Raw genomic sequence first — 14,211 nt, forward strand, 5'->3', positions numbered from 1 at the left:
CCTCGAGCCGAAGGGGGTGGGGACGGCGGCGCGGCAGCATGCGGGAGAGGTGGGGGAAGGCTCGGTGGAGGCGGAGAATGCAGCAGCGGGATGGAGAAGGTCGTGGGGTGGATGAGAGAAGGTCGTGCGAGGTGTGGGGGTAGTTGGTTTTGATGTTTTTTTTCGGGAGAGCCTATCGGGCCCTATATAGGTCTGACGTGATCCAAATAGTTATTTTGATCCCAGGATTAGAATAGTGCTATCTTATATATATATATATATATATATATATATGGTATATCCATCAAATTCTTGATAGCTAAGATGTGCATGAAATTCAAATTCATATCGATATGCACATATTTAAGTGGGTTTACCCTATGTTTTGTAGTTATGCTAACTACTTCAGACCCAATAAGTTTGGGCAACATATTGTACTTACATTGTTTTAGGTACATTTGAGAAACATTGGGTGCTTGGCTTATTCATGAAGGCGGTGGCACAATGAGGAAATTAGAACCAAGCTTGCACATTTTATTGATCTACAACTTCATACCAATGCTATCTCGGTAACAAGTATTTACTTCATGCATATATGTAGAAATGGGGTCAACCTTGTGTAGGTTGCATCATGGCATGATTAGTACTTGTTAAAAGTTAGGCTTCTTGCATGTTCTTAAAAAGTTGCTTTATTGAAATTGTGGGACATAGAGAAGAAGCATTTAGTGGGGATCTATAAAACCAGATTCATGATTCACTTATCCCAAAATATGCTAAAGCCATTTTATTGCATATCAATTCCTAAATTATTCTCACGTGTAATTTTGATAAAATTACAAAAATACTCATTTGCTTGTGGTATTTGCTATCTTACTTGTAATTCATTGTTATGCAAATGAGATCAATTTGTGCCATGTGCTTTGTGTCATGTGCCTTGCTCTTATGCTAGGATCACAGTTGTATAATAACGGATTCGCTTGTGGATATCAAGTTCTTATCAAATGAGTCTTTTGTGTATGCAAGGTTCTTTGTGGATACATATCATGTTATTATTGTCCTCTAAGTTTATACATGTAAAAGTTTGTATCTTTCCTTGATATCATTTATTCCTTGCCAGCCACTTTGTTTGTTTCATTTTATTCTTATGGTGGCTTCGGTAAGAGGTTGTGGCGTGAGTGCTTGTATGTTTTGCATATAATCTTGCGCACTCATATGTTTTGAATGTATGTTGGACCCATTCTTATGATGATGATCAGATTGGGCATTCATATTATATCTTGTCCAAAATATTTTCTTTGGTCTTTTGAAAGTTTTTCTCACATGTAGAATGCTTATTTTTTATATCACAATATCTTGTTGCATTCTATAGATCCCTGAGCTCCTCAAATTTTCATCATTGAGTATGTGCGTTTAGTTTTCACTCACATACTGTAATATGCACACATTAAGGAGAAACTTGTAATATATTGGCTTCTAGATTTTTCCCATCTTGGCATTTGTTGCCAATGGGGGAGAAGTTTAGATGGTTTAAGATAAGTATTTTAAGTGCTTGTTGTCATTCATGATTATCTACCCTGGTTATATATGTTTGTCGCATGAATGGATAGATAGAGAAAACTCCACCAAGTGTACGTCAACCAATATATGCAAGGAAATTCAAAGTTCATTCACACATGCATATATTGTGGGGGAGCTTGTTCTATATATTTTGGTTCTACTAACATCAAATACTTGTGTAGTGTTTCGATGTTAATACACCGAGTGTGATGAACTCAAGTATCTTTGTGATACTTGATGCTATCAAAACTATCCCAAGTATACAATTTATCCTTGGGTAAATTACATACTTGTGTTAAAATTCATTATATAAACCCTCTTGTTGAGATTTTCATCAAACCAAAATGGGGGAGATTGAAAGTACATGTAGTCCCCATGTGTGGTTTTGGTAATTAATGACAATCCTTATGGACTAATGTTTGTATTGAGATATACATGTGAAGGAAATTTCATTTGCATTGCATGAATAATACTGGATGAATTGAAGGATGAAATCCATCAATACAAATATATGCATTGAGACTTGATAATGAATGACAATTCCTACGAAGAAACAATGGCATCAAGTTATATATGAAGGCTTGTTCCTTGGGCGATGCAAGAAGGAGATTGAATGGATTCGGAATGAATGCCATATACATATAGTTGTACAAGATAGAGCTCAATGATTGAATCAAATATGATCAAGATGAATTCCATGTGAAGAACAAGATGTAATCTATATGGAGTTCATTGAAGGATCTTAGATGTTTTCATGCTTAGGCTTATGGGGTGAGCCTTGATAGAATGATTAAATATAAGAATTCTACATATGGCTTGAAGATAGGATCGTGATGGGCTCATATGTTTAGTCATGGATGATTATGTCTTGAAGCAAGTAATTCATGTGAATATTTCGTTGTGCCCCTCAAGAGATTGTGATGGAGCATGAAGAAGAACAAATGATGACCAATATGGTATTCATGGATAAACTCTATATGGTCATATGATAATTGATATATGGGTAATCATGTCTTGAAAAAATGAAGCATAGTGAAGAATTCACTATGTCCTTCAAGACATTAGGATTAAGCATGGAGTAAAGAAAAAGGTTGACCAAGATAAAGATCAAAGAATCAAACTCTAAATGGTCAACACACAAGTGCAAACTATGCATCACATAGGATCTTGTGCTATGATAAGAAATTGTCAATTGCACTTTGTGTACTAACCCATGATATGCGTTGTTTATGTTTATGAGGGTTAGGTTGTTCTCATGGGCTAGCATCGAGAGAAAGCTTCCAAGTGTCCATGAGATGATGACATCAAGTTTTCATGATCATGGTTGACAAGGGCAAGTTCAAGATAACCATCCCAAAGGATTACATGCTTGAAGCTTGTGGATGGTCACCTGATGGACAAGTGAAGTTGAATACAAAGCAAAGCTTCCCACATTGTGTATGGGAGAGCTACTTGAAGACTTCACCAATGTCTTGCCTTTAACATGAGCCAAGAATAAACATCAACATCAAGCTCAAGTGAAAGGCTCGAGTCAAAGGTATTAGTTCCTTTGGCGTTAGTGTTGTGGAGTGATGACTACCGAAGAAACATATACACTCAAGAATGGATTCGCGATAGCTATGTAGTGTAGCTCTTTTATGATTCTTGAGTTATAGGGATCCCGGACTATTAAGAGGGGACCAAAGGGGTTTATGATGGATTTGCTCAAGTCAACATCTTCTATACACAATTCCACTCCTATCCTACATACCAATTAAATCCATAGCCAACTAGATTCCCAAAAGTATATAATATTACCTTTCCATACTTTGATCCCTCCATTTTGGTTTATCTTGGATGTTTCTCTATGTGAGGACCTGGAGCTTTTCCATAGCTTCAAAACAAGCCCAAGATCACCAAAATCAGAGTCCGGATGAGAAAGTTATGTATGTTTTACTTTTGGGGCGCATGCAGTTTTTGTGTTGGCCGGAAATCCGGGACTTGGCCCGGAAATCGGGCTATAAATGTCCAGAACCGTGTTGAAATGCTAGTTGTGTCCTCCGGATGTCCGGTAACTTGGGCCAGATGTTCGGCCCCTGTACTCTGGCATCTGTTTTTCACATGCGTGTGTGTGTATTTCTCAGCCGACGGATGTCCGACCCTTGCCCGGATGTCTAGCCCAACACAGCCACTTACTCACAAAACGACTAGTTTTCTAGGCTTTCTATATATACCCCTCTACCAATCTGGTAGAGGGTTGAGCAATACATTCATATGAACCCTAGAACACAAAAAGGCTCCCTCTCACTTCTCCTACACCAAACCTTAGATCCCGGAGAGATTCATGAGAGTTCTTGAGAGATTTCCCAATCGAGTGATAGATCCACTCCCTCTCCCTCTTGTGACCAAAGGAATTCGTGATTTGAGCAAGTCTTGAGCATTTCCCCCTTGATCTTGTTACACTTGGAGGTTGGAGACTCCTAGGCGGTAGGAGTACTACAGTGAGGAATCAACTTGTGATTTTCCCCCGGAAAGTTTGTGAAGGTTTGGAGGCCGCCTCAAGGTCTACCACTAGTGGTTGAGAAACGCCTTCGTGGTGTTGTCTCAAAGGGAGAATAGGGTGAGCCTTCGTGGCGTTGGTGTGTCTTTGTGGTAACATCCACCTCTCTAACGGTGACTAGCTTCCCTCCAAGGAAGTGAACATCGGGATACATCCTCATCTCCGTGTCTTTGGTTATATCTAACCCTAGCCACTACTTGTGGTTTACTTTGGTCTCTTGACCTTGCATTCACTATATATTGTTGTTCTCATTATATTGTGTTGGCTATTTCCTTGAAGAGATTATTTAGGCCTACACTTTATATCCCGCAATTCATACTTGCTACTATTGATATATCTTATGTTTAGTGTGAATTGCTAACTTGTGTCATACACTTACATATCTTGTGATATTGCTCAAGTAAGTTTGTGTAACTTACTTGTGCTTGTTAGTATCCTTGTTGTGCTCACCTCATTTACATTAAGTTGTTGGTACACTTAGTTGAGCCTTGTATATTTAGGATTTGTGCTTGAAAAGTATCCGTTTAGTTTATTTCCGCATTAGGATAAAGCCAAATTCGTAGAAGTTTCAAAAAAAACCTATTCACCCACTCCCCCTCTAGGAGACATCATAGTCCTTTCATAACGGTCATAAACATGCATTGAGATTAACCAACATTTAGTGCAAGCAAGAGTTGGATATAAATCACCATGAAAATATCATGGAGGCTATGTTATTTTTGTTTCAACTACATGCGTGAACATGTGCCAAGTCAAGCCACTTGAATCATTCAAAGGAGGATACCATAATATCATACTACATCATAATCATCTTAAAAGCATGTTGGTATACAAGATAAACCATTATCCACTCCTAGCTAATTAAGCATGGAACGAGTAACTATAATCTCTAATTGTCATTGCAAACATGTTTCATTCCTAATGGGCCGAATCAAGAACGGTGAGCTAATCATATTTACAAAAACAAAATAGGTCAAGTTGGTACTATCTTTTCTCCATCTCAATCATTTCATCATATATCATCATTATTGCCTTTCACTTGAACGACCAAATGGTGAGGATAATAATAAGAGTGCACGTGCATTGGACTAAGCTGGAATCTGCAAACATTTATTCAAAGGGGAAGACAAGGTAATATGGGCTCTTTGTTAGCTCAACAATAAAGCATATGAGAGCCACTCGACATTTTCATTGTGGTCTCCTCCTTACAACCCAACGAAAAAGAAAAGAATTTCAAAGAAACACATTGAAATATTTTTGGAGTTCTGGTTTTTCTGAAGAAAGTAAAACAAGAACGAGAAAAACTATTTACACAGGAAATCTCCCAACAATCAAAAGAAGAACGAGAAATCTTTTTGGGTTTTCTTTTAATACTACTATTAAATAAACTTAGAAATAAAAACTAAAAAGAAGCGAGAACTATTTTTTTGGATTTTCTCAAAGTTTTTCAAACACACAAGAAAAAAGCAAGAAAAAATAAACTAACATGGATAATATAATGAAAAAGTATGAACATCGACAACTAGAATGAATGTGTTTACATGAATGTAATGTCAGTGAGAAATACATACTCCCCCAAGCTTAGGCTTTTGGCTTAAGTTGGTCTATGGCCACGGTTGGCCAGGGTAAAATCCAGGGTTGTAGTTGGGGTTGTAATCGATTGCAGCTGCCACCGCCTGGCGAGATGCCTCATGGAGACAGGCGGTCTCCCTCGCTCTCTCGTACTCAGCTGCCACCTCTCTGGTTATAAAATATCTTCGTTTTACCTGAAAGTCAAGGAAGGCAGAACCGGGAAGCGTAATATGGACATCACGATGCATGTCAAAGATTAGTCTATACTGAAAGGGCAACTTGCCTATCTCAAGAAACTGGTAACGCTCCATAGCATCATAGTCAAGAAAAGCAGGTGGTAACTGGGGATCATTTTCTCTTATGGGAACACCAAGATATGTAGCTAAACGAGTGGCATAAATTCCACCAAATAAATCCCCATCTTTAGCATTATTATGTAACCGATGTGCAATCATAGCCCCCAAATTAAATCGTTTATCATTTAGTACTGCGCTCTTAAGAACAATGAGATCAGGGGCGCACAGGTGGCTATGATCATATTTACCGTTGATGCATCTACCTATAAAGAGAGCAAGGTAGTGTAAAGCAGGAAAGTGAATGCTCCCTATGGTAGCTTGTGTTATGGTTCTGGTTTCTCCTGCAGAAATGCTAGCGAGGAACTCATAACAATCAGATTTACGAGGCTCAGAATAACTGCCCCATTGTGGGATTTTGCATGCAACATTAAAATCTTCTAAGCCATGGTGAATGATTTATCATATAGATCAAATAAAATAGAATGTGTATTGCACTGGGCAGAATACTTCAATCTCCTCACAAAGGAATCGGTAATGTTGTAGTATTGAGGGCACTTGTCTGACACGAAGTCTGTCAGCTTGGTGTTATGCACATACACATAGAATTCATCCTTGAAATCGGCACAACTCATGAAATGGTCCGACGTCCATTCACAAGGTTGCACTGAAGCCTCCCTTGGTGGTTCAAGATCCGGCTCATGTATCGCCAGCCTTGGGGATTTCTTCTTAGAGGAACCACCTTGGAACACCTTCCTCAACATTTTATTTCTCTAAAAATTTCTGAAGTTTTAGTGACTCAAAATAAAAGTGAACAAAACTCAACAAGATTGATAGCAACTTCTCCCACAAGTCTCTAGAGGCTATATCATGCAACAAAACTACTTTGGACCATATAAATTTAACATGCAAGCTCAAGAACAAGGTCACCACAGCAGCAAAAATTTGCAATATATAAAGCACTAGAACAAAAACTAATTGGACCATTGGAGGAGTCACATACCAAAGAACAATCCCCAAAAATAGTTTTGCGAATGGAGCTTCGAGCAAGGAGATAAAAAATGGCAGCAAAATGAGCAAGAACACGGGTTTGAGCTATGATGGGATTTTTTCTGGAGGAAGACGAAGTGGATGGATCCTGGAATATGTGAGAGGGACCCACATGGGACCCACAAGCCCTGTAGGCGTGCCCAGGGGGTGAGCGAGCCCTGTGGGCTTGTAGCCCACTAGTGCACCTCCCTGAGGTGTTTTCAGTGCCAAAAATTCTTAAGTATTCTAGAAAAAATCATACTAAATATTCAATGCATTTGGAGAAATTTTATTTTCTGGTCATTTTTTATTGCACGGATAATTCAGAAAATAGAAAAATAATAGTAATTTTGCTTTATTTATTCTAAATAACAGAAAAGTGGGTACAGAGAGTTGTGTTTACTAAATTCATCCATCTCATGCCCATCAAAAGGAATTCATTAACAAGGTTGATCAAGTCTTGTTAACAAACTTTTTCTAAATGACATGGAACCAGAGCATCTTCGTGTAACACTAAGTTACCTCAACGGGCATATGGATGTCACCAACAATAAGAATATCATATTTCTTTTTGACAGTTGGAAGAGGGAATTCAAAAACCCCAATAGTAATGTTGAAAATTTTCCAATAGAATTGATACTATTCACTTCAGGTTGTTTCTTCAGAAAGTGTACAGTATGCTCATTACCATTAACATGAAAAGTGGCATTGCCCTTGTTGCAATCAATAACAGCCCCTGCAGTATTCAAAAAGGGTCTACCAAGGATGATCGATAAGCTGTCGTCCTCGGGTATATCATGAATAACAAAGTCCGTTAAGATAGTAACATTTGCAACTACGACACGCACATCCTCACAAATACCGATAGGTATAGCAATTGATTTATCGACCATTTGCAAAGAGATTCCAGTTGGTGCTAACTTATTCAAATCAAGTCTACAATATAAAGAGAAAGGCATAACACTAACACCGGCTCCCAAATCACATAAAGCAGTTTTAACATAGTTTCTTTTAATGGAGCATGGTATAGTTGGTATTCCTGGATCCCATAGTTTCTTTGGTATTCCACCCTTAAAAGTATAATTAGCAAGAATGTTGGAAATTTCAGCTTTCGGTAACTTTCTTTTACTAGTAACAATATCTTTCATATACTTAGCATAAGGAGACATTTTCAAAATATCAGTCAAACGCATACGCAAAAAGATAGGTCTAAGCATTTCAACAAAGCACTCAAAATCCTCGTCATCCTTTTTCTGGATGGTTTAGAAGGAAAGGGCATGAGTTTCTGAATCCATGGCTCTCTTTCTTTACCATGTTTCCTAGCAATGAAATCTCTTTTATCATATCTTTTATTCTTAGGTTGTGGGTTATCAAGATCAACAACAGGTTCAATCTCCATATCATTATCATTACTAGGTTGAGCATCAACATGAACATCATCATTAACATTATCACTAGGTTCGTGTTCATCACCAGATTGTGTCTCAGCATTAGAAATAGAAATATCATTTGGATTCTCTGGTGTGCCTACAACAGGTTCACTAGAAGCATGCAAAGTCCTATCATCATTCATTTTCTATTATTACTAGGAGGACTAGGTGCATCGGTATTAATTCTCTGAGAATATTTCTTGATTCTCTTAGGATGGCCCTCAGGATACAAAGGTTCCTGAGCCATTTTACCACCTCTAGTCATAACTCTAACATCATAATCATTGTTCTTATTATTCATCTTGTTAAGCAAATCATTTTTTGCCTTGAGAACTTGTTCTACTTGATTTTTTTTACCATGGAAGCATGTTTACTAATAACCTTGAGATCATTAACAGTTCTACACATATAGTCACCCAAGTAGTCAAGCATATAAGCATTTCGTTTAAATTGTCTACCAACATAAGAATTGAAGTTTTCTTGTTTAACAATAAAGTTATCAAATTCATCCAAGCATTTACTAGCAGATTTATTATGAGGAATATCACCCTCATCAAATCTATAGAGAGAATTTACCTCTACTACCTATGTCGGAGTGTTAAGACCATGTATTTCTTCAATAGGTGGTAGATTATTAACATCTTTAGCTTTAATAACTTTTTCTTTCGTAGATTTCTTTGCCTCTTGCATATCTTGAGGACTTAGAAATAGAATGCCTCATTTCTTCGGAGTTGGCTTAAGAGGTGGTTCAGGAAGAGTCCAATCATTATCATTACTCACTATATTATTCAATAGCACTTCAGCTTGTTCAATAGTTCATTCCCTAAAAACACAACCAGCACAACTATCTAGGTGGTCCCTAGAAGCATCGGTTAGTCCATTATAAAAGATATCAAGTATTTCATTTTTTTGAGAGGATGATCACGCAAAGCATTAATTAATTTGAGAAGCCTCCCCCAAGCTTGTGGGAGCCTATCTTCTTCAATTTGCACAAAGTTCAATATTTCCTGGAAAGCAGCTTGTTTCTTATGAGCAAGAAAATATTTTTCAGAGAAGTAATATATCATATCCCGAGGACTACGCACACAACCAGAAGCAAGAGAATTAAACCATATCTTAGCATCACCCTTTAATTAGAAAGGAAACAACTTAAGAATATAGTAATAGCGATTTTCCTCATGAGAAAATAGGGTGGCTATATCATTCAATTTAGTAAGGTGTGCCACAATAGTTTCAGATTCATAACGATGGAAAGGATCACATTCAACCAAAGTAATCAACTCAGTTTCTTAAGATCCACTCTATCTTTACAAGCAAGAAAGTCCCTAGCTACCTCTCCATCCATAACATAACCCTCAGGTATAACAGGAAGTTCATATCTAGGAGAGCTAGTTCTATCAGGTGTTTCAAAGTTTTCAGTTTCAATAATTTCATCAGTTTCAGAAATATCATTGATGACCCACAAGTATAGGGGAACTATCATAGTCCTTTCGATAAGAGTGTCGAACCCAATGATGCGTCTCCGTCGTATCTACTTTTCCAAACACTTTTGCGCTTGTTTTGGACTCTAACTTGCATGATTTGAATGGAACAAACCCGGACTGACGTTGTTTTCAGCAGAATTGCCATGGTGTTATTTTTGTGCAGAAATAAAAGTTCTTGGAATGACCTGAAAATCAACGGAGATTATTTTTGGAATATATAAAAAATACTGGAGAAAGAATCAAGGCCAGGGGGCCCACACCCTGTCCACGAGGGTGGGGCCGCGCCTACCCACCTAGGCGCGCCCCTGCCTCGTGCGCCCCCTAGTGCTCCACCAACCTCAACTCCAACTCCATATATTCGTGTTCGGGGAGAAAACAATCAGAGAGAAGGATTCATCGCGTTTTACGATATGGAGCCGCCGCCAAGCCCTAAACTCTCTCGGGAGGGCTGATCTGGAGTCCGTTCAGGGCTCCAGAGAGGGGGATCCGTCGCCATCGTTGTCGGTGTCAAAATTGGCGGATCTCGGGTAGGGGGTCCCTAACTGTGCGTCTAAGGTCGATTGTAACAGGAGACAAGGGACACGATGTTTATCCAGGTTCGGGCCCTCTCTATGGAGGTAATACCCTACATCCTGCTTGACTAATATTGATGAATATGAGTATTACAAGAGTTGGTCTACCTCGAGATCGTGATGGCTAAACCCTAGAGGTCTAGCTTGTATGGCTATGATAATGAATCTCCCTTATCCGGACTAAGTCCTCCGGTTTATATAGACACCGGAAGGATCTAGGGTTACACAAGGTCGGTTACAAAGAAAGGAATATACATATTCGGTCGCCAAGCTTGCCTTCAACACCAAGGAGAGTCACATCCGGACGCGGGTGCAGTCTTCGATCTTTGTATCTTCACAGCCCATCAGTCCGGCCCATGGCTAACAGGCCGGACGCCCGAGGACCCCTTAGTCCATGAGTCCCTCAGTAGCCCCCGAGCCAGGCTGCAATAACAAGGTGTTCGGCGCGCAGACTGTCTTCGGCATTGCAAGGCAGGTTCCTCCTCCGACGTCTTCCAAGTAATGTGTTCGGCTCTCAATTCGATGCCGCACCCCTCGGCTTCTGTGCATTTATGACTTCATCCTCCACGTGTCGGGTGAATGTGGATGCTCAGGGTATTTTTTGCAAATAACACCCTAGCCCTGCAAGAAAGAGTGTCTATTTAAAGAGATTGGATCTCAAATCCTTTCGGCTTCACGCGGAGAAAATCCTCAGATACTGCGAGGAAAAACCATTCCAACATGGCCAACATTCCCAGCTCCTCTTCCCGTTCCAACCAAGAGATAGGCAAGTGGGAGAGGTGCTCCGTGCCCCACAGCCAATTGGTGAAGCTACAAACACAGGGATTTCTCCCTCCTGCAGATCTGGTCCCTGTTCGAGCAGGATTGTCCTCCTTCAACGGCAAAACCCAGGCGGAGGATTTCCCCAATCCGTTTGCGGGAGAACAAGTGTGCTTCATCCCCTATCTGCTGAGGGGCGTGGGATTTCCAATTCACCCATTCCTCCGAGGGCTTCTGGAGTACTACGGCCTCCAGCTGCATAATTTTACCCCGGCCTCCGTCCTGCACATCACGGGTTATGTCGCTTTACGCGAACTATTCCTAGGTTGCGAGGCCCATTTCGATTTGTGGAGAAGACTGTTCTGCCTCGTCCCTCGCAATCAAGGCGGGTCAATTTTTGAAGTGGGAGGAGCCAAAGTGTGGCGCATCACCGGGACCGGATACCTGTCCGGCATGCTGAAGAAAGCTCCCGAAGAGTGGCCTTCCGAATGGTTCTACATCGACGACGTCGCTCTACCCGACCCCGTCCGCATGGGCCTCCCCAAGTTTTCAAATGCTCCCCCTGAAGAAACGCCATAGCTGGTGTCCTCGAAGCCTCGAGGAAGAGGATAGTGCAGAGATCAGCCTGCTGCTGGGCAATATTAAGACGCTTGCCCGGTCCGGATTGTCAATAGTCGAGGTGATGGCATTTTCGATAACGCGGGGGGTCCAGCCACTCCAATACAGAGGGCTGCCCATGTGGCATTATAACGGGGAAGACAACGCCTCACGCTATGGCCGAAAGTGCCCAAAGACTCCAAAATACTGGCCGAGTTGTATAAAGGGGAGAAGGGGAGTTCACCCATCTCCAATATCGAGACGAATTTTTCATGTATAATCCTCCCAGCTGGGTAAGGTTCAGCTCCACTATTTTACTCTTATCCCTGAATCATTCTTGACAGGTGGCATCTTATCGTTCTCATAACAGGAATGGCAAAAGGCTGTCGAGGGGATCCATGACCCTGCCCCTCAGCCGAAGAATCGCAACCGGGATCTTGACCCCGGATACGAGGAAGATCTGGACATATTTGTGGAGCTTGAGGATGGAATATTCTATCAGATGAGCTACGACGGTACATATGTACCCATTATCGCCGATTACCCCAGCCTCCTTCCTGCTTCACGTGTATGTAATCCGAAGACACCTTATCCAAAAGAGTTTTCTCATTCCTCCTTACCCACCGCACTGTCCTGTGCTTAGAAGGGGAAGCGTTCGGTGCACCATGCTGCCCCGGGAGCATCTCCGAAGAGAGCGTCCCCCATACCAGGCAAGCCATCTAAGAGAAAGGCAAACAAAGATACGGCCGAGCCTTCATCAAAGAGGTATGAATTTGCAAGTATGCACCTTGGCAGTCACATCCAACTATGACCTTTCCGTTTACCCTGTATCAGGAAAAAGGTGTGTCGGACTATATCCGGGGGTCCGGCCAGTCATACTTCCCGCAGCCAGGATTCAAATCCTGCCGTGAAGACGGGGGCTGATGCGGGGGTGACGTCGGACTGTCCTCCAGCCCAGGACTCGGATGATGTATCCGTCACCAACTCGGAAGTGGAGAGCACCATGAATCATCGGCGCCGCAGGGCCATTTTACAAGACCCTGGCTTTTCAGAAGAGTCATTTAATGCCTTCAGCTCGGCCGATGCATATATCTGAGCTGCTCGAGATGGGCTTAAACGAGCCACAAAACATCATTTAAAAGATGTGCAGGTAAGTTTGTTTTGTCTGACTATGATAACCATATGCCAGTAGCCCCCAAGACTTAAAGTAGTTGAAACAACTGATTTAAGGATCAATGTACAACCAGGTGCTTATGGAGAAGAACACCCTGTTAACTCAGGAACTAGAAAAGTGTCAGAGCCAACTGTCTGCTGCCAATGCCGAACTGGAGAAATCGAAGAAGGCATCCCCCAGTAATGTTTCCCTCCATCGAGAAATCATAATTGTACACTAATAATGCTAATCTGGTTGCTTATCTTTGTATTGGATCGTTAGACCAACTGCGAGAGCAGCTGGACGCCGCTCGAAGCGAAGAACATGGAGCCAAAAAACTACTAGCGGCGGGCGAGCATGTGTTAACAAAAGTCGTTCAGGAGAAAAAGAAGCTCCAGGATTCGAACACCAAACTGGGCGAAGAACTGAAAGATGTGCGAGCTCGGCTAACTGACTCCATGAAGGAGAACAAAAAACTGCGAGGCGGCATATTCAGTATGTGGCCACATTTATCTTATAACATTTTGGAAGTAAAAGTAGCTAATATAGCTGTGATTGTAGGTATATTAACGGGCCGTCTTGAAGAGAGGTGTCCAGATCATCAAGTGATCTTCTGCAAGGGCTGTCGCAGTTGCACGAGCAAGCTCGGTAGGCAATGCGGAGTGTATCCAAGTCCTTATGGCCATCCGCCTCCCCTCCAGGGAGTATGGAGAAGCTTGTAGAGCTGTTCAAGGGAGCGCGGAGGCGTATCCGACTGTGGAAGATATCGGCATGCCGAGAGGGTGCGTGAGAAGCCTGGGCCATGATAAAAACACGATATACCAAGCTGGATCCGAATCACATGGCCCGGGGCGGACCGCTAGGGTCAAATGGGAAGAAATTCCTGTTAGTTTAGTATATGGCGAAGTAGAGGTGACTGCTAGATACTCCCAACAGGATTGTAAATTAGACCGCCTGTTGGACGGTATAGAGGAGGAAGTTTTTGAGTCCTAAGTGACTATGTATTTTCCTTCCAGCTGGATAATAAAAAATTTTGTCATGGCCGACCTTTTCGCTTCGACCTCTGGACCCAAAGGTGCGGAGTGTTTCCGAATACCCTTACGGTAGAATATACCGGGGTATGCATGGGAACCAGGCGTAGGGGTCCTAGTTTCTTGAACATACAATGTGTATCCGGCTAGTTATGTTATATTACATTATGTAAGAAACATCTTCCAGAGAGAATAGTTCCGTTAAGGGTTCCTTTC

Source organism: Triticum dicoccoides, chromosome 4A (genome assembly GCF_002162155.2).
Source record: "Triticum dicoccoides isolate Atlit2015 ecotype Zavitan chromosome 4A, WEW_v2.0, whole genome shotgun sequence".
NCBI lineage: Eukaryota > Viridiplantae > Streptophyta > Magnoliopsida > Poales > Poaceae > Triticum > Triticum dicoccoides.